Source organism: Papaver somniferum, unplaced genomic scaffold, assembly GCF_003573695.1.
Source record: "Papaver somniferum cultivar HN1 unplaced genomic scaffold, ASM357369v1 unplaced-scaffold_133, whole genome shotgun sequence".
NCBI lineage: Eukaryota > Viridiplantae > Streptophyta > Magnoliopsida > Ranunculales > Papaveraceae > Papaver > Papaver somniferum.
Window position 1 is genome coordinate 16204833 of NW_020622492.1, and position 22919 is coordinate 16227751.

The following is a 22919-nucleotide window of genomic DNA, read 5'->3' on the forward strand; positions in this document are numbered from 1 at the left end:
ATCGGAGTAATGAGATGAAACAGATTATCTTCTAGGAATTCAGTGGTGAATGTCATGGTAGAATTAATCTATCACAGAAGGGATATTAGCCAGTTAAAGTGTCATACCCATTCTGAAAGGTGCATAGTCAGGAAACAGTGAGTGTTGCGGAAGTCTTGAAGGCGTTATTGCTCTCAATCTTACGGAGAACCGCATGGATCTATACACGGTCTCTTTACATAGTCAGGGAACAATGAGTGTCATCGACGTCCTGAAGGCGTTGTTGCTCTCAATCTTACGGAGAACCGTCCAATCATTCTTCTATGTATAGGTGGGTCTCTCTATGTAGTCAGGGAACAGCGGGTCACCGACGTCCTGAAGGCGTTGTTGCTCTCAATCTTACGAAGAACCGCCCAATTACGTTATTCTACATAGAGGTCATGATAAAATGCGAGGCACCGAATGCTCAGCTAGTAGAGGCTTTTCGAGAAACATATTCATCATGGCTCGTAAAATATGAATCGTCACATGCCTGAAAGCCGAGTCAGAAACATGCAGTATCATGATTTTACGGTTTTGACCTTTATTGAAAATCCACCATCAACATTAAGTCCCCTGCTTAGTGAGGGACAGTCATGTTCCGTAGTAAGCATTAGATGGTGATTTTCAGTCGACGAGATCAGTGGTTGAACACAGTTGTACAAAAGTATTTTCAGAATCCTCGATTTGCTCCAATGGTGTCATGTACAAGCAAATGTTCAGGTAAGGACTCTGAATGATAGAGTGTCATCCCGTGAGCACGGAGAGATGAGGCACTGCTGATTTGAACGATCGGGCATCCTGTTTTGGTCGGTTTAATGTTTTCGGGCCCGAGCCCAAAAATAAACAGGAACATACGTTCGTTCGTTAGTTAAGAAACAAACAAAATATAGTGATAAAAAATTTGTCTACGCGCTTTCACGAAAGCCAAATTTTTTTTTTTTTTTTTTGAATATGTGATATTTCACAAAAGGGAATAAACTCTCGTTTCAAAGGTGGATGCTCGTACGAGAGAATTTTTTTTTTTTTGAATAGACGTGCATCTGTTAGCAATAAAAAAAATTGTCTATGAGCTTTCATGGAAAATTTTATTTTCTATATGTGAGCTTTCATAAATTTTTGAAAATACACTTCTCGTTTCAAAGACGGATGCTCGCGAGAGGGAGCAAAAATATATACATATATTTTCAAAGTTACGTGAGTTTCACGTTAAAATATAGTTTTGTAAAATCAATGTTTTGATTTTGAACAACTGTTAAAAGTAGACAACTATACATGGCGAAATAACATTTGTATGTGAGTTTTCAAAATTGTAGAATGGCTGTCCAATTTTGAAAAACCAGTGAATGTTCACACAGTGAAAATTTATGTGAAATCAAATTTTGATTTTCAGCAATTGCTAGAAGTTAACAATTTTTGATTAAATATTGTTTGTATGGATTTTGTGATCTGATAGTGTATGCACAAAACCAATGAATGTTCACTCGGTGGTAGTCGCTCACACGGTGAAAATTATGTGAATTGTTCACATGATGGAAGTTTCGTGAATTGTTCATAGTTTTATGAAAATCACGTTATGGTTTTGAATAACAAATTTTTTTCGTCTTTGCAGGTTTGAAGGAGCGAACAAATTCTTGAGATTATAATCGCTACAACTAGTGAAAATGTAAATAGGTAAGAGTTGGATGGTTACCATTTTTGTTGCGTGTTTTTCATTGGTATATCGATGACTCCATGCCTTTCGCCTCAGATAATGGTGACTTCCAGTTACAACCACCCTTCTGGTTCTTTCAGGGAACACTCCAGAAATATCAAGTCAAAGATGAAGACTTCTGCAGATGTTCATGCCGAGGTGAATCAACCTTTCAGAGACGCTGGAAAGCTGATACATTGTATGTCTCTCGATCATCTGGGAGTCGTCGGTGGTGGAATCAATGCTTTCTTAGCCTTAGCGGATGCAGAAGAGAAGCAGGGACGAGATGAGTTATTACTGAAAAGGAAATCTGAAGATGAAAGGCTTGCAGCTTATCAGCAAAACGCCGGCGGCTTCAGCAAACGAGACTAGCAGCTGAAGATGAAGTCTGATCTCGCGCGTAAGGCGTAGTTTCTGATTCAAATGTAGATGAATGAAGAATTTCGTCATAATTCATCATCAGGAAATTCAGAAGTCAGGTCTTCATTAAAAATGTTGTAGAATCTTCGTCCGATGTCGGATTTTCGTGATCTACCCATGTTTCTTCATCCTCAGAAAATTTCCAAGGTTTTTAAAGAATGTTTTCGGCTTTTGAGCACGTTTAAGGGCCGAAATTGATGAAACAATAAAATTCCAGGAGGTTTTCAGAAAATTTCAGCTGTCGTGTAGTCCAAAGTTTTGGCCACATCTTTTTGTTCATTTCTCCAATTGCTGTGAATTTTGGAGATGTAGAGAACATCCATACGAAGAGAATGGTATATGACCCATCCTTATATTCTTCACCAATTTCTCCCAGTTCGTCGTCTTATACAGGGAAGCGTAAAATCATCTCAGACGGGCTTGTTGTAAAACACTCATGTTGTGACGTTATACCATTCACTTGTGTCTTGAACGGTTGGTGAAGGATTTTAATGTCATTGACTCATTTGATATCAGGACCCCTTGATTGATACATGAGCATGGTGCTTGCAGTGCCATCTTGTTTCTGTCAGTCATAGAAACATCCTTCTGAAACCCTGGTCACAGGACCGTCACTGAGGTTGCTCTCAAGAGGAGGTGATGTAATGACCATGATTGCATGTCCCGGTGGTATCATTTCTTTTATGATGAATGGTCATCACATGAGAGTCTGGTGTCACGAGTCTTGGACTGTGAAACTGATCGCCATGATCAGTGGACCGTCAGTCCCAGTATTTTGTTAAACCTCTCCTTTTCGTTTTCTCTTCTTCTGGCAAGACTTGGATAGAGGACCCGGGTACAAAAAACTTGATGTAAACTCTTAGGTGGTCTAAGTTTGAGGTACCTTGATGAAGGGCTTAGCGAAAAGACCTGGTGGACATCGATCGACTGTAGAGGTTATGAATCCCGTCCACGAATTTCTGCTTGCATGTTGTATGCTCTGGAAGTTGTAGGAACCTCATACGACGTTGTAATTTGGTGATTGACCCCAACTTTTGAAGCTAAGAGACTGAGTTATCACATGAAAAAATAATCACTCAATTTGGAGTTGTAGAGGTCAGCCAACGAAGCGTGCACATTTGTAACTTGTAATCCCAAATAAAATTTTCAGATATCGTAGACCTAACAGTAAAGACCATATCTTTCAGCTCGTATGTCCGATTGATGCGCCCTTTTGGTATGTTGTACAAGAGACATAGACGAACATCTTTAGTTGAGGAAGTATTGTCCCATTACTAACCCATTAGTACGTTTTTGTAAATCTATGGGCTGAAGTATGTTGTATCTCATTTGTAGAGGTGATGAGAACGTCTTGTAGAAGACTTGGGATTGTGCCCGCCCGTTGTGCAAGATTCAGAAAGACTTTCATGTGAACATATTTCATGTATACACACCTTGACATGAATCATTAGTGCTTGGAGAAGTCCGCTTCATCAAGCAATAATTCAAAGAATTGGTAATTGATGAAGCCATGTCATGAGGATGTTGCTCTTGAGACCGTTGTTGATGCTGAGATCACGATTGATTTTTCTCCAGAAATTCTTGTTGATGCTGAGACCATGGATGGAGTTCCTCCAGATATCCTTGTTGATTCCGGTTCAAAGTTGCTCCAGATAAAGAAAAGGCTAGAACCATGATTTTATGTGATCAGTGAAGAAATGAAGTTCCTCAGTCGTGCAGGGTCTTGTGATGTAGAGAAGTCTCGTTGGTGAAGTTTCACGGAATCACCTCAGGTTTCCCAGTGTATGTTGAAGGAGTTAGTGCTATTCATGTATGAATGATGCTGCATCTGCTTCAGAAGTCTTATCATGGGATAGTGAAGACTTATAGATTGTAGTTCAGTTATACTTTGATCGTGTTGTTGTTGAATCAGTGTGTCATCGTCGAGATATTTGTGCTGAAGCCAGATGCGCCATTGTCGAAGGTGTACTCTTTGATTGGGAGTACAATTTGAAGGCTTCTTAGATGCTTGAGCTTTGAAGCGTATATTCCTTAAGCATCGAGTGTCTTAGGTTTGATCGTCTAGGCCCAGTATCTTTTGTTGATTCAACATTCCTTTCGTTGCAGATGTGGGATTCAAAACTTGTGCATCCATCAGAGCTTTATGATTTTGTGGAACACATGGATACTCGTGCAAGGCTGGAGAAACGCCCAAAGTGTTCTTTGCCAGACATCATATCAGTAATGAATGTATCAATGCTCGACTCGGAGAAGTGTCAGATTCAACCACTTGGTAAAGTACTAACGCGGTGAAGCTACCATTCATAACGTCTTGCAGAGTTGCTAGCAATTGAGTCATCATGCTAGGATAGCATGTGAGGAAATAAATGACACGGACATGAAAGGAGACTTGCCTGAGTGTGGAACCTCTTGATGAATGTCTATGCATATTTTGCAGGTTCTTAATTCAACCTCGTCAAAGTTCGAAATTCCCTCAAGTGCTCTGATGATGGAATGTACGCCAAATCTTCTGGATCAGAACTTTCTTTGTTGGAGAGATGTGCGACCAAAGGCGCTTTGTCAGTATCCATCTTTTTAGCGTGGATCCACGCTTGTCTGAAGAACATGTCACATCCTGGATCTTCCTGATTATGTGGAACTTGATTTGTTGAACTTATGTTCACTTTGAGAGTGATGTATCCATAAGTATTTCCGAGCTTTAAGGTCTCTGATTGAGATGGGATCACGAGTAGCTTCTTTTCGAGTGATGCCTGCGGTTCTAGGGTTTTCAGTGGAATGATGTTGATGGCGGTGTCAGCATCGATCAACATTCTTCCGAATTTATTTCCTCTGAGATGGACCGTGGTAAGCAGTCCCCAGTCGTGCATCTTCTTTTTCGTGGATGAAGGTTCTTTCCGGGATGGACATACGTCTGACACAATGTAATTCGGTGCTGTGAACATATATTTACTTTGTGCCTTATACAGATAGAGCAATTTCACAGATATGCTCGATCAACGATTGAACTGCTTCTTTGACTGGTTGTTCAGAGAGTGTAAAGGTTTTGATCGGGAGAGGATTTTTGTGTACTCATTCAATCCCCAATTGAAGCTATTATGGATCAACCTACTCTTTGAAGATGTGCTTCAAAATATTGCAGTTACTTGTTGGATGATTTATGAATCTATGAAGATGACAGTACCTGGGATTCTCCATTTTTCTTCAGTTGGCTCTCTCTGATGAACAGTAGATTGCATCACCTTGAACCCAGAATTCCAGTAACTCGATCACTTTTTCAATGGGAAGATGGAAGTTTGAGTCCCCGTTTGATCATTTCCCCGTTCGTTGATGTCGGGTCGAGGATTCTGCAAGATTGGTTATCCTTTCTTTGCACTTTCGGAGGAGCTTGGAATGTCGGAAAAGCGTTCTTATGTGGCTGCACTTCGGCTTTTCTCTTGCTCCCTTCAACAGCATTCATGGAAGGTTGGATATTGTACTGCTTGTTGACTAGGAGTTTGCTATGAGGTTCCTTGACCTTGCAGACTTTGATCTTTCCAGTAAAGCAGGTGCAGTAGTCGCTGATCGTCCGGCTTCTTCATGAAGCTCTGAGAAAGTATGGAACCAGAGATTTTCTAACAATGCTATGTAGACCGGGATCATTCAGTTGATGCACAAGACCACCAGTTTTTGTTCAGTGACATTCAGGTCATGACAATCCAAAGCTTGGATTCTGAATCTCTTCGCATCGTTCAGATGTTCATCGTTCTTCTGAGTCATCCTTCTTAAGTCGGAGAGAGTAATCTGTTCAGAAACGAAGAAATATTTCTTGTAGAAGGCGTTAACCATTGCTCCCCAGTTAGCGATGCTCCCAGACGTAATGTTATTGTACCAACTATATGCCCGACACGTCAGAGATTTTGAGAATTCTTTCAGACGGACAACATGGTTGTGCTTGTGCTCTCCTAGTCCCTCCAAGAATCGAGAAACATGTTCCCGAGCGTTCCCAGTTCCATTGTACAGGTGAACGTTGGAGAAGTGTAACCCTTTGGGAGAGGGATTCTCTGTGTAGCAGCAGGTAAGGATGTTGATGGCGGTGGACAGACCATGGATTGCCCTTCCATCGATCCTCCATAAAATGTTCCAGATCTTCACGAGTGATGAAACCGGCGGGCTCCTTTGTTGTTTCTGCAGCTTTGTGGACTTCATCATCATCAACTACATGGACGGGAACAACTTCAGGGTCAACATATGTTTCCTTGGATTTTCCTTTCTCCTGAGTCTTCTCGAACACTTTGTCAGTGAGGGTTTTGAGATAGTTGCATAGCTCTTTCTGCGTCGCAGCCATGTCGGTCTGATTTTTGGCAAGAGTTTCTTGCACTTTCATGAGATCAGCGGTGGTGGGTGGATTTTCTCTGACTTCCTCTGGATGTCGGCCAAAAAGAGGATGATTTTCGACATTGGTTCGAGAAGGAGTGGTGTCACCACCATTGTTGGAAGCAGGAATGGTTTCTGGAATACCACCATTGTTGTTAGTGCTAGCGTTGTTCGCGTTAGGATTTGTAACTGAACCTGACCTAAGATCAACCATTTTGAGAAAATGTGAGATTGCAATCGAGATAATCTCCCATTGTGGTCGCCAATCTGTAGATGAGGAAAAACGGTTCGCTGGTTTTTCAGGGAATTGAAGAGACGAGCGTGTTGTCGAGACCCCTCAACCGAGCAAACTGTTCAACCTCACACATATGGACTGCAAAGGGAGTGCTTAGATTCGAGAGATCAATCTGTAGGACTCTGTTGATACATGAAAATAATTATCCTTAGAAAAGAAGTCCCCTTAACCTATTAGGTATTCCTTCTAGGATAGAGAGACTTGGGGACTAGACCTAACCCACAAGGTTGGGATAGCTCTAGCCCATAAAAGAGCATGTTAGTCTAGTTGGGCTTCGGTCCAAGGAAGAAAGAAAGCCTCTTAGAGTTTACTAATAACTTAAATGAAAGGAAGTGGTAGTTTCGTAATATATTGATCTTATGGGTGCTTATCCATAAGAGGAGGAGGAGGGATTATTATAAAATGGGAGAAAGAATATTTAGGAATTCATTCTGAACTGACTCATTCTCTCTCTTCGCCTTTAAGGGGGTTGGGCTTGCTGTGGCTTGGATTTGCTTCTCCTTCCCACTTTTACCCCTTCAACATTGCGACCACAGTGGGAGGAGTTTAGTTTCTCGCCCAGCAAGACCCGTCTTCCCCAATTCCCACAACATTTCACCTCTCACCTTTCATTATCCATTTACAACCCTCTATCCGCACAACTTTTTTAACCTATCTCATTGTGTCTTTCTTTGCTTTCCGCGTCTATCATCATTAGGCGCTATCACAACGACAAGCCGCGTCATCCCTCTCGACAGATGACAATGGCACGTGTGTCCATCATCCGCAGCTAGACTTCAGACGCTATCTGGAGCTAAGCAATTCACAAAAAAAATTCATCAGCTCAACTTCAGACTCTATCCGGAGTTTCCATTCTTCTCCGACTTCTCATCCGCAGCTAAGCAATTCACAAAAATTTTCACAGCTCCGCCACAACGACCAAATCTTAGCAACATGTCATCACCACCCATCATCCGAAGAGCCACAAGAGAAGTTGCAACCATTACCGCCTTGAGTCCGGAGAATCTACACCAAGATCAACCTGGGTGATCTTTCATCAAAGACAAATTCAGAGCATTTAGTCTCAATTTAGCATAGAAGAGACGGAGCAGCGAGGAATTGATGTCTGCACACAAAGTTTTTGTACAAATTCCACGGAGAAGAGATTTCAGTGTTCAAACACCATCTGTTTGTACAATTCTCTATCCGCTTAACCCATGATCAGCGCCGCTTCATCAAATCAGCGCTTACTTCCGCGTTTTATCTTCTAATCCTCTGAGAAGATTTATTCTTTCCGCTCACCTACGCCGAGTCGCACTAGCAAACGCTTCATCCTCCTCCGATTACATCAATCTACACCAACATCTCCGGAGAAGAAATCGATTACAAGCGCTTCACTACGCCAGCTCCGCTCCATCCAGGTTCTCCGACTACCCCAAAGCACATCAGTGCACCTTCCCTGGAGGAGAATCAACACACAGAAAGACGACCGAGACCTCGTTTCTCCCGGGTGAAAGAAAACTATAAAGTTCAGATTATCTCTAAGAATTTTGAAATGCACACCTCCTATCAAAATTGACTCCACCACCGTCGCCTAATCCCATCAGTGCTATTTGAATCCACCACCGTCGCCTCTCTTCCTTTCTAAAACCTTAACATAGCACACCTCCAGCATAAAGCACTAGAACAGAGCCCTCAAGGCACCTGCCTTATCTCACAAAAGGTCTAGAGATACCAGGAATTCAGTCTCCAGCGAGGTTTACCTGTAACCAACCACACAAGCGGCAGAATCCAGTGTTCATTGAAAAGCTTGTGTGACTGCCGATTATAACCAACTACATCAGCACGGTCACTGGAAAGGGATTCCTCAAGAACGGGAATGATGGGTGATACTTGTCCGAGATGCTTAAGCATTGCCACACGGAGTTTGCAGGCTAGCTCCCAACATCAGCAAACCTATCAGTCGCTTACTACTCATTGCTTCGAAGTCTCATCCGCTGCCCTTGATGGGTCTTGAAATGAGAAGCCAATCTCAAACCACACTTCCAAAGCGCTTGCCAACAGAACCAATCCAACAAGCATTTTCATGGGCTCTTCGGTTTCTGTTTCCATCTCACAGTACGAACATCGCCCCTCCTCTTGTCCGCCCGCGTCTTTGTCTAACTGCACTACTTGACTGTCTAAATGACGCTCGGTTACATCAGCGCTATTGGGTGTTAATCTCTTAATCTCCGGGTACATAATCATTGGAGCTGCCGCCATAAGTTCATAACCATATTCAATATGAACACGAGCTGGAGTATTCGAAAGATAAGTATTATTTGATCTCTACTTGTCTCTCTATCCACAAATTCTGATTGATAAATGCATTTTACATAAAACTGTCCGTCACTAAAAACACATGAAATTTCTTTGATATGTATATATGTGAATTTCATAGTCCATGTGGGTATCACGACGCAGAGGCTTAAGGCAGATGATTTTGCACCTTCTCGGTCAAGGCATCTTCATGGCTCCATGCGTAAAATTTTACAACCAGACATCATTAGCACCGCTCAACTGTACCAGGCTACATCTCTTCCTCTTTCAGACCCTGAATGTATGGTTGTGCCGCCGATTGCTCCACTGATGACAGCAACACCCGTGCCCTTTGTTCAGAGATGCTACCAGCCCAACCGGTGATGACACAATCAACGCTTCTCATGTCTACCATACCACCATTTTGGCTTCGAGAGAAGAAAGCCAATATCGAGGGATATCTCTGCTCCGAGAAGAAGAAAAGAACTTTACCAGCTCTCTGCAAATACTGAATATATATATCAGAGCATTTTTGATAGGAGGACTGGCGCTTACTTAGCTCAGGATAGCCTCGAAAATTCCTTGTAATCGGCCAAACGCAAGCGCCAGAAACAAATTTTAATCAAAAAGTTCGACTGTCAATCACCACCTCATCACCATCCGGAATGGATATGAACACGAGCTGAGGCACCTAGACTGTTTGAAGGATAAGTATTACTTGATATTTATCTGTATCTCCAAACCATCCTGTTAATTAAGTTATCTGTGACTGAGAACACATGAAATTTCTTCGATATGCATGTGTGAATTTCATAATCTTTGCGAGTATCATGGTGCGAAGTCTTGAGGCAGATAATTCTACCTTTTCAGTCTACAATCCTCAAGATACAAGAAGTGGAATAAAAAGCCATTGCGTCGCTCGACTGTACCAAGTGCTATCCCTCCACTGTTGTCTGGCTCCAAGAGAAGAAAGCGCTTCACCAGCTCTTCCAGAAGCGGCTGCTACAACTCGTCTCTTGTTCTGGTAATCTTCTCGCCAAATGTCATATAAACGGTACCCCCTTTATCTCTCTATCAAAATATAGCTTCAATCCGGCATAACTTAGGTTTATATTAGCTTTGCTCAATAAATTGCTGCAGGGAATCCTCGGAATCCAAATTCCAGGATTTTTTTTTTCTCTCCTAGTACAGGTCTTTCGTATCTGCTAAATTTCTTTCTCCACCACTCTTAATTCATGATCTTATTTATCGCATGACTACTCCACGCCTTGTCTTTAATGTATCTTAATATTATAACATGATTATTGCCTGCCGGACCCCTGATTACGATCCCACCATGGAACATACGCGGAGCACCTCATATAGCTAGTTCATTAAAACATATAGCATGCTATCTTTCACTGCTTAGCTTTGGCATGCTATCTTTCATTGCTGCAACGCATCCCTATATAATATGATCTTTATGATTCCCTTTCATGGATGTTCTGTCTCTCCGGAATTGACAGATGAATAGGTTAGCTTTAAGTAGAAACTCTTATGCCCAGTAAAACATTTAGAAAGCGTGACTCATCTAGTCACACATATAGATTTGTCATCTTACCAATTTAACCAATCTTGCCACGCATCGGCTCTCATGAGCTATATCTCATATGTGTATATTGGCACCTTATCACCAGGGAATACATGTTTACACCATTTGGTTTAAAAATTTAAATATCAAATGTCTCAGCGTGCTGCTTTTTCAGTATTATTTTATTTTAATTAAGTAATAGTCAAGAGTATGTAGCAGGCAAAGCATAACTGTATTATCTCACATTTATATTTCCTCTTAGCATGCAAGATGTGATTGATCTCGCAATCATGAGTATATATGTCCGTCTCATGTATTTAACAGATTAAGCCTAGAAGTGCCTGAAACAGTGCTTACTCATGTATTGAAATTTTGAGTTCCACAAAACATGTACGTCATCCAGCTGCATATGTAAAGTACCATCTTGCTAATTTAACTAAGCACGCATAGAGTATCCATGTCGTCCCATCCTGAATCTTAGAAATCGAATTGTGATAACACCATGAATTGAGAATAGCCATGAGTGCGGCTGAGTAATGAGAAAAGGTGGCTTCGAATGCACCGTGAGAAATGAGAAAAGGTGGCCTCGAATGCACCGTGAAAAATGAAATGAAAAAGGTTACGAGTACAACCCATGAAATGAAAAATAGTCCAAGAAAGGGTTAGGCTCCGTGCGTGGCTTTAACTGAAGCGCACCAATAGTCTAAGAAAGGACCAGGCTCCGTGCGTGGCTTTAACTGAAGCGCACCAATAGTCTAAGAAAGGACCAGGCTCCGTGCGTGGCTTTAACTGAAGCACACTAATAGTCCAAGAAAGGGCTAGGCTCCATGCGTGGCTTTAACTGAAGCGCACTAATAGTCCAAGAAAGGGCTAGGCTCCGTGCGTGGCTTTAACTGAAGCGCACTAATAGTCCAAGAAAGGGTTAGGCTCCGTGCGTGGCTTTAACTGAAGCGCACTAATAGTCCAAGAAAGGGCTAGGCTCCGTGCGTGGCTTTAACTGAAGCGCACTAATAGTCCAAGAAAGGGCTAGGCTCCGTGCGTGGGTTACTGAAGCACACCAATAGTCCAAAAAAGGGCTAGGCTCCGTGCATGGCTTAATTGAAGTGCACCAGTAGTCCCATAACGCCAACAAAAAAAAAAGAAAAAAAAAAGAATAAAGAAACCTTCCTCGTACCGGAAGAGAGGCTCATAACGCCGAAAACTATGAGATTGAGAAATGCCATGAGCACGGCTAGGATATGAGCACGACCGAGAACGAAATGAATTGAGAAAAGCCCCGAGTATGGCAAGGCTATGAGTACATCCAAAAAATGAAATAAGCCCTTGCTAGGAATACATCCCGGATAATGAAACAAATCCCCGAGTACACTGTAAGTACACGGCCGGAAAATAAAATAAAACCAGGATACGAGTACAACCAAGATTTTTATCTCAAGCACGGACATGTTATAGGCGAATAATGAAACAAAGCCCCGAGTACAGCCGGGTTATGAAGTGCGTCAAAATAAAGCATGGATGGCCATACTATAAGCAAAAAAAATAAAAAAAATTGTAATGCTACTTCTCATTTAATACATTTCAAGTGCATTGAGCGCAAGGCCCTCAACGCGCCTTTGACAACTTTAAAATTTATATGTGTTTAGATCAGGCCACGACGGCCGCCAAAATAAGTTAATGCGGAGCTTAAATGGACATACATAGATGCTAGTTCACAAATCTATCTTATCTCGATCATTGATAAATTTCAATATCTGCACGCAAATGTTATCTGTCTCGCCTAATAAGGGAGCATTTCGAGCGCCTAAAACATTTGTACAAAGATTCTTACCTACGAATACAACACTTGGCTTGTTAAGAATGAATCCTCAAATTCTTACGAAGCGGATACATTAGGACATAATTTCTTCAAGAAGCCCCTGCTTGCGATTGTGCATATCCACTTGCAACCTGATGCTCTATCTTCATCCCGCTTTATGGTCAATGAAATGCACAAATATCCCTGAGTATGGCTAGGTATTATGCAAGGCCACTGATGCGCTTTCACCCACTGAACGGACAATTGAAAATGTCGTTTCACGCTTATAATCACCCATCCTTATCGGCATCGTCAGTGATTCCAATAATAGTGCATGCATGACAACCCTCTCAACCAACGGGCGGCATGGTGAGCATACATCATTAAACACCGGATTGAACGACCATGTCGTCCTACATATGCTCGAATGGTGAAAATATACAAGTAGTTGTTGCTCACGATATATCGTTAAGAAGCAAAAAGAAGGTAAGTAGTACACCACTCATGTGAGCTTCTATCTCAAGCCAATCGACATTTATCAGTCGGGAATACCAAAGTGTATTTTTACTATCCAAACGATCACATGCGGCGAAGTACGTTCACTAGATGGTTGAATTAAAACCAAGCAAACTCGAGTCATAATAACCAAGCAAAATCACGTGCGTAGGAGGCGCGCAGGTTTCACTCATCCGCCCTCCATTTGAACACTTAAATAAGATTCTAGGAGGTGCGCATGTCGCATTCATCCGCCCTCCACCTGAACACTTAAATAAAATTTCAGAATCATTTGCTTAAGAGGCGCGCAGGTTGCACTCATCCACCCTTAACTTGAACATTTATTATAGGAGGCGCAGGTGGCGCTCATCCGCCTTTCACTTAAACACGTATCATAGGAGGCCCGCAGGATGCACTCATCCGCCATTCAACTTGAACACTTAAATAAAACTCTCATACCGAGAATTCATCCACCCTACAGTTTTCAAAAGAGAGAGAGAGAGCGTGAAAGCGACAAATTAATGAAACTTCAACACTTACCCAAAGAGAGGATTCATCCGCCTTAGCATATCCTAAAGAGTAGAAGTCGATGCCTACACTGATCTATAAGTCTATTGGTCATGTGAGTGATAACTAATCACAAACATGCCTACTAAACGAACAACTTACCATTTTCATGAGACAATGAAGCACTTACATTGACGTGCATCTATTCTCTGTAAGAATATATGTCCGCTTAAGCTAGCCGATCGATATGTAGCCACTTGGATGTTGTAACTAAAACCACTCTCTGTAATCCGCCTTTTCATACATCGTGACTCTCATATACTTGCGCCTCATTTGGAATAGCTACATATGCAAGTGCGTAAAGCATAATTTACCCGCCATATATGACTCAGAATCCGTTCGTTGTGGCACTCGGGTACTGCATTATAAAATGTCAATACCCTCTCTATCGCCCGCAACTTTATCACATATTATGCTAATAATACCTTGCGCCTACTAGGATGCAAATGAGAAACCCATTACTGACATACAATAATCTTATTAGATTATTATTGGAACACGACAAAAATTGATTTGAATGATAGTCCCGGGACTCGGAATCGTGGATATAAGCTATTCATCGTATTTTAACAACTTGCATAGAGGATACCAACTGTTTCAGCGCGGAAGGACGCCTCATCTTCTTTGATCCGGAAAAGGGGAGCAAAGTCTAATAACCTTCTGATGAGGTTCGTCATCAGGAGAAGCTCCCAGATCCTCTTTATCCTCCTTTTCCTCCAGAGCCTCGACTTTAACTTCGTCTGAAAATTGGAAGCTTATCGACTTTTTCTTGGATAAAACCAAATGATCTCGAAGATCTTATCACTCTTATTCATAGCCTTGAAGATACAAGACTCAGAATAGCATGTGTTGCCATGAATGGGAAAACCATTAAGCGCGACCACGTCTTCCAGCACTGAAGTCGCCTCCTCCCAAGTAAATAAAACATGTAAGGAACAATCATCCAACGAGCAAATAAACGCACCAAACTGTCATGATCTCAGTGTATAGTTCTATACCAAGAGGATGCTATGGCGTCATGTATGCCCCAATAGCGGATCATTTCCTCTATGACCGGGGTTGGAGTATATGTAATCCGCCCAAGATTCACAAGCGGGTGGAGATTCAGCGGACGAGCAAAGTGAGATTGTTGGAAAAACATAGCTTCCCCATGATTTGCTAGGCGAGGTACCTCCTCTAAGGCGGATATCGGGGACCCATCCTCCTGAGGACAAATAAACCAACCATCATAGGAGGATGGAGGGAACACGTGAGGGTTCAAAATGCGCGGATGTGTTCGTCTGAAAATTCCATCAGTTGCATCCGCTAATTGACGAATCAACATGTGACTGTTGACCTGGCCTACGACCAGTCAATAGTCATGGGACTAATGTTGATACATGAAAATAATTATCCTTATAAAAGGAGTCCCCTTAACCTATTAGGGATTCCTTCTAGGATAGAGAGACTTGAGGACTATACCTAACCCACAAGGTTGGGATAGCTCTAGCCCATAAAAGAGCATGTTAGTCTAGTTGGTCTTTGGTCTAAGGAAGCAAGAAATCCTCTTAGGGTTTACTAATAACTTAAAGGAAAGGAAGTGGTAGTTTCGTAATAGATTGATCTTATGGGTGTTTATCCATAAGAGGAGGAGGAGGGATTATTATAAACGGGGAGAAAGGATACTTAGGAATTCATTCTGAACTGACCTGTTCTCTCTCTTCACCTTTAAGGGGGTTGGGCTTGCTGTGGCTTGGACTTGCTTCTCCTTCCCACTTTTACCCCCTCAACAGACTCCGGCCTAAACCAAGTCAATGGCCGTTCCAGAGTCAATTCGGTCGCAAAGAGGGAAATGGGTTGATCCATAGGGGGGAAGCTGAGAATTGTGTGGGATCAATGATGATCAATAATTGTGGATGTGTTGAACGTTTCTGCAATAATGATGAACTGATGAGTTCGAATAAGTTCTGAGAGATTGATGAATTCTTGAGAGTAATTGCTCGAGAAATTCTGTCTAGATGAATGTTCGTTGTTCTTCAATCATGGATTCAGAGACTTATTTGTATTGTTAGAATAGAAAACATCTTGATTCCCAGTAAGTGTGATGGTTTCTTGAGTGAAAGAGTGGGAAAGTGGGAAGTTGTGGTGAAACCAGTTCCAGGTCATGCGGAGACTTGGTTAACCATCCACCCACTACTTTGCTAACTCCTTCAACCGTTTACATGTTTTACTCACATTTCTCGTCATGGATGTATCCACGTGTCGTAGACCGCCAGACCGAAACCCTAATTGATATCCCCCCATGTGACGTGATTGATGTCTCACGAATCGTGGAGTTTGCATGACAAACGTGCATTTAATTAGTCAGTTGTTAACTGTTTGGACAATGAGTCTCGGTTTTGTTGAATTGAACATGAGTGACTAATGCTCAGTGATTCATGGATCGAACACGTCTGTTGAGACGTAGTTCTTTGAATGATGTTGACATTGCGCGTATTATCAAAGATTGTAAATTCGAAGATGAGTTACTGAATATTGATAGTTGGATCAATATTCAAGCAACTGAGCAAGTATTGCTCAATTCGACAAATCACTGAATATTGATAGTTGGATCAATATTCGAGCAACTGAGCAAGTATTGCTCAATTCGACGAATTACTGATAAATTACTGAATATTGATAGTTGGATCAACATTCGAGCAACTGAGCAAGTATTGCTCAATTCGACGAATTATTTATTGGTAACGTGACCCAATAAAATATTAATTAAAATATTGGTAGACTACCAAATATTATATAATTAATCCATATGTTGATTGCCGAATCAACATAAATTCATTAGTGTTTGAATCTTGCTCAGAATGGTGATTTGTGGAGTGTTTATTCGAAACCCTAATTTTTGATCAATTGTTCATCAATTGATGAATCGCTGAAAATAGGTCATGAGTGATAGAGGGACCGACCACATGGGATGATGGACGTCCACGTGGCGCCCAAGTGCTCGAGTGAGCATGCACCAGGGTCCTTAGTTGGCCAGTTGGTGAAAGAATGATGATTTAAGTGCCGGTTTCATCATTTATTGAAATAGTGCTCGATTGAGCATTAGGTGATAAAACCTAATTATGGAGAAGTACGGGACCGACCGAGAGGTTATAAGACCGGCCCTTGGTGGTCGTGGGACCGACTGATGGTCGTTTGAGCAAACTCCAGGTTGGTTGGAAAGAGTTTGGACCCAGTATGAGCGATTGCGCAAATTAGGTCAAAATTATGAAAACGTGTGGGACCGGCTCGTTGCAAGCCTTAGAGCCTCCCTTGGTCGGTCAAGGGAGCATGCCCGTGTCACCATAATGTCTATATCTCAATCCTGAGAGTTTCGGTATTTCTGGTGTGCGTTTGAGCAATATGTTGAGTTTTCAGAAGAGTTTGATATTTGACTGAAATTCTTGATTTTGCTCGTTTCATCAATTTTTGAGAATATTAAAACAATGATATTTGAATATTTTTTTGTGAATAGCCTAGTCGGTCATGTGACCATTTGACTTTTTGGCTTTTTCATGGTTTGAGCAATATTTGAGAAAATATGAAGAAACCGTGATTTTTGCTCAAACTGGGGAGTTTCATGAGATGAGAGAAATAATAATTATGAAAGATTAGGGATTATAAGGTGTGGGACCGGCCGCGACTAGGGCATGGCCGGCCGTCTAGGTAGCCTGGTCCCGCAACACCTTTCCCTATTTTATATTATTATTTTTCATGAAACCGTGAAACTATGGAGAAACCATGAGTTTTGTTGAAACGGAGAAGTTTCATGAGATCAGAGAAATAATAATTATGAAAGGACAAGGGATTGCAAGGTCTGGGACCGGCCACGGCCAGGGCTTGGCCGGCCGGCTAGGTTGCCCGGTCCCGCGACACCTTTTCCTATTTTATATTATTATTTCTCATGAAACCATGAAAATATGGAGAAACCGTGAGTTTTGCTCAAACAAGGAAAGTTGCTAGAATGAAGGAGTTTTCATGAGTTCATGAAAATAAAAAAAATAAGGAAAATAATGGAAGAGGCATGGGACCGGCCACGGCTAGGGCACGGCCGGCCAGCCAGAGGGCCCGGCCCATGAGCGCCTCTTTTTTATTATTTTAGTATTATTATTTTGTCTCTCCTGTTTTGTGTAGGATTCCTCGTTTGTCCATATTTTCGAATGCTCGTTCGTGCATTCGGGTGCTCGGTCGTGCATCATTGTCGAGTATACTTGCACCATTTTCTTGGGGCTTACTCAGTGATAGTCCAAATGCTCGGTTGTTGAGTATTTATTACTAATTTATGAAATTCAGTGGAGAATGTTTCATGAAACTGAGTAATAAAGGTGAGTAGTTATTTAGTATAAATTCATAGGATCAGTCGTGGATTCGACCATGAATTCGGAATAAGAAAATTTTATATTACTATTCCATGAGATCAGCCGTGGATTCGATCATGAAATCGGAGTAATGAGATAAGATAATTATCTATTACCATTCCATGAGATCAAGCAGTGGATTCGACCATGGAATCAGAGTAATGAGATAAGATAATTATCTATTACCACTCCATGAGATCAAGCCGTGGATTCGACCATGGAATCGGAGTAATGAGATAAAATAAGTTATCTTCTAGGAATTCAGTGGTGAATCTCACGGTAGAATTAATCTATCACAGAAGGAATATTAGCCAGTTAAAACGTCATACCCATTCTGAAAGATGCATAGTCAGGAAACAACGAGTGTTGCCGAAGTCCTGAAGGCGTTATTGCTCTCAATCTTACGGAGAACCGCCTGGATCTATACACGGTCTCTCTACATAGTCATGGAACAGTGAGTGTTGTGGATGGGGGAAAACGAGCCGCCGGTTTTTTGGGAAAGTGGAGAGTCGAGCGTGCTGTCGAGACTCCTCAGCTGGGCAAAATGTTAATCCTCACACAGATGCACCGCTGCAAAGGGGGTGTTTAGATTCGGGAAATCAATTTGTATGACTCCGGCCTAAACCAACACAATGGCCGTTCCAGAGTCAATTCGGTCGCAAAGAGGGAGATGGATTGCTCTGTAGGAGGGAAGCTGAGAGTTGTGTGGGATCAGTGATGATCAAGGATTGTGGGTGTGTTGAAGGTTTCTGCAATATTGTTGAACTACTGAAGTTGAGTTCTGTGAATAAGTTTATATCGAGTTGTTGACGGATAATAATGATAATCGATGATTGATGATATTCGATTGATCCTCTCTGATGTCTTCGATTTAGACTTATTTATATTGCAAAAATGATGTACCACTGATCCCTGTAAGTGTGACGGTTTCTTGAGTGAAAGAGTGGGAAAGTGGGAGATCGTGGTGAAGTCAGTTCCACGTCGTGCGGAGACTTGACTATCGTGCACCCACTACTTTGCTAACTCCTTCCACCGTTTACACGACTTACGCACATTTCTCATTGTGGATGAATCCATGTTCCGTAGACCGCCAGACCAAAACCCTGAGTGATATCCCCCATTTGTGACGTGATTGAAATTTCACGAATCGTGGAGTCTGCAAGGCAGGCGTGTATTAGTTGGTCAGTTGTTGACTGATTTAGACTATGAGTCTAATTTTGTTGAATCGAGCATAAGTGGTGAATGCTCGGCGATTCATGGATTGAACATGTAGTTCTCTGAGATGTCAATGAATTACTGACTAGAGACTGAGCAAGTATTGCTCAACTCGACGAATTTCCGAATATTGAGAGTTTGTCGAGCAACTGAGCAAGTATTGCTCAATTCGACGAATTTGATAATTTTGGTGTGCAACTGAGCAAGTGTTGCTCAATTCACCAAAACACTGAATATTGATAATTTGACGTGCAATTGAGCAAGTGTTGCTCAATTCGACAAACTACTGATGAATTACCGAATATTGATGGTTGGATCAATATTCGAGCAACTGAGCAAGTATTGCTCAATTCAAAGAATTATTTACTGGTGTCGTGGCCCAATAAAATATTAATCAAAAATATTGGTGAATTACTGAATATTATTAATTTGGATGTTGATTGCTGAATCAACATAATTTTGTGTTTGAATTTGCTCAGAATGGTGATTCGTGGAGCGTTTGTTCGAAACCCTTATTTTTTGATCAATCCTTCAACAATTGGTGAATTGCTGAAAATTGGTCACGAGTGAAGAGGGACCGACCACATGGGATGATGAGCGTCCATGTGATGCCCACTGATCGAGTGAGCACGCACCAGGGTTCTCAGTTTGAGAGTTGGTGAAAGAACGATGATTAAATGCAGGTTTCATCATTTATTGAAATATTGCTGGATTCAGCGTTAGGTGACAAACCTAGGTATGATATATGAGGACCGACCAAGAGAGCATGGGACCGGATCTTGGTGGTCACGGGACCAGTTGTTGGTCATTTGAAGGGTTCCCCAGTTGGTTGGAGAGAGTTCGGGCCCAGTATGAGCAATTGAACAAATTAGGTCAGAATTATGAAAACATGTGGGACCGGCTTTGTGCAAGCCTTAGGAATGACTCTGGTCGGTCATGAAGGCATGCACGTGTTGTCATGGTGTCCGTGTTTCCATACTGAGAGTTTCAGTATTTTCTGATGCGCGTTCGAGCAACATAGTGAATTTTCAGAAGAGTTTCATCTTGACTGAGAATTCTCGATTTTTGTTGGAATGAGCATGTTTGCTCAATTCATCAATATTTTGAAAATATTAAAATAAAAGTGTGTTAATATTTAAAATTGCCGTGAGAGGCTACCCAGTCGTTCGACTATGTTGGCTTTTGGTTTTTCGTGATTTGAGTAATATTTGAGAAAATATGGAGAAATCATGAATTTTGCTCAAACCTAGGAGTTTCATGAATTCACGAGTTTTGCAAAAACAAGGAAAGTTGCTAAAACCAAGGAATTTTCGTGAGTTCACGAAATAACAAAAAATAAAGAAAATAATGGGAGAGGCACAGACCGACCATGGCTAGGGCACGGCCGGCCGGCCGGCTGGTGGGCCCGGCCTTGGGCGTCTCTTATTATTTTATTAATATTCATTGTTTTCTCTTGTTTTGCAAAGGATTCCTCAGTATTTCATATTTTTTGGACACTCGTTCGTGCATCCGGGTGCTCAGTCGTGCATCATTGTCGAGTACACTCGCACCATTTTTGTGAGGCTTACTCAGTGATGGTCCAGATGCCCGGTTGTTGGGTATTTATTACTGATTTATGAAATTCAGTGGAGAATAATTCATGAAACTGAGTAATAAGATGAGTAGTTATTTTATTATCAATCCATAAAATCAGCAACGGATTGGACTATGGATTCCGAATAATAAAATGATAATTTCATCACCATCTCATGGAATCGCAGATTTGACCATAAAATCGGAGTAATGAAATAAGTGGTGATATTACCATTTCATGAGATCAGTCGTGGATTCAACCATGAAATCGGAGTAACATCTATTACCATTTCATGAGATCAGCCGTGGATTCGATCATAAAATCGGAGTAATACATTTATCTATTACCATTTCGATCATGAAATAGGAGTAATGAGATAAGATATATTATCTTCTAGGAATTCAGTGGTGAATATGACCTAGAATTTAATCTCTTGCGTATAGTCAGTAAATCAGCGAGTGTTGCTAATGTCCCGAAGACGTTTTGCCCTCTCAACATTTCATGTATGGAGGACCGCCTGAGTCTATACACAGGTCTCTCTACATAGTCAGGAACAATGAGTATCACCGTCCTGAAGACGTTATTGCTCTCAATCTTATGGAGAACCACCCAATTGTTCTTCTATGTAGAGGAAAATTCCTCTATGTAGTCAGGGAACAATGAGTGTCACCGGTATCCTGAAGGCGTTAAGCTCTCAATCTTACGGAGAACCGCCCAATTACGTTATTCTACATAGAGGCTATGATGAAATGCCCGGCGTCGAACGCTTCGGAGAGGCCTTTCGAGCGACATATGCATCATACTTCGTAAAACACGAATCGTCACATGGATCTCTGAAGCCGTGTCAAAAACATGCAATATCATGATTTTACGGTTTTGACCTTTGTTGAAAATCCACCATCTACATTAAGTCCCCTGCTTAGTGAGGAACAATCATGTTCCGCAGTAAGCATTAAATGGTGATTTTGAGTCGACGAGATCAGTGGTTGAACTCAGTCTACAAAGGTAGTTTTAGAATCCTCGATTTACCCCAATGATGTCATGTACGAGCAAATGCACAGATGAGAACCCTGATAGTAAGATAGAGTGTCATCCCGTGAGCGTGGAGAGATGAGACACTGCTAATTTGAGTGTTGAGAAGCCTAATTATGGTCGGTTTAGGACATATGGTCCCAAGTCCAAAAAAGGAAACCCATGTTTTTATTAGGTTTTTGAAATAAATTTGATATAAAAGGGGATAAGCCCTAAAATTATTTATTTTGGTCGACTAAGCACCTCTCTCTCTTCACCATTCTCACGCGAGTTGCAGCAGGGAAGAAAAAAATTTCTGCCAGATTTTAGTCGCCGCCGATCATCGCTGTTTGCTCTCCGGCCAAGCTCCAACCGGCGCCGACCAAGTAAGTCTGATTTTTTTTTGCTGTAGGTTTTATGATTGATGAGTTGTTCACAAAACCAAAAACCCCATGGTTGCATGCATGCGTAGGATTTATGAAGGATTTTTAGAAAACGTATGTATATGCCCGTTGGTTCGTTAGTTGAAGGAACGAGCAAAAATCCCTAACATGAAAGATATTCATAAACTTTTGATTAGACATGGTCTAGTTGCAGTAGTAAAAGTTTTGTTTATTAGGTTTCATGAAAACCCAAGTTTGTTTTTCGAAGCATGAGCTTTGCAAATACTTGTAGGAACGTAGGTTTGTTCGTAAAAGTAATAAATAACGATCCTTAGGGTTAAAGGAATTTCGAAAATACCTGGAGTTCATGATGAAAATTTGTTTGAGAACTTTCGAAATTTTGTTTGAAGTATGTATACTTTTGCAAAAATAGAAAAGACTCTCGTTTCATAGACGGATGCTCGATTGAACAAAAAGTTTTTTTTTTTATATATTTACGTGAGTTATTAACTCACGATTTTTTTAAGGTACGTGACCTGTTCACGTTTTATTGAATATAAATCAAGTTTTGATTTATGAAAAATTTTGAAAGCGAATAATTCATGAGTCGATGAATTCGTAGTGTATGTGTGAGTTTAGTGATTTTATAGTGTATGTACACGTAAAAACCAGTGAATGTTCACATGGAAAGTTATGTGAACTATTCATAGTTTCTCGAAAAGTCAGTGTTGACTCTTGAATAAAATGTTTTATGCTCGACTTTGCAGGTTTGAAGGAACGAGCAAGTTTTGGGGTTTTACGCTGTTATCACTAAGTTCGTGAAATCGTTAATAGGTAAGAGTTGAGGATTACCATTTTTGTAGACGTCGATATGAGCA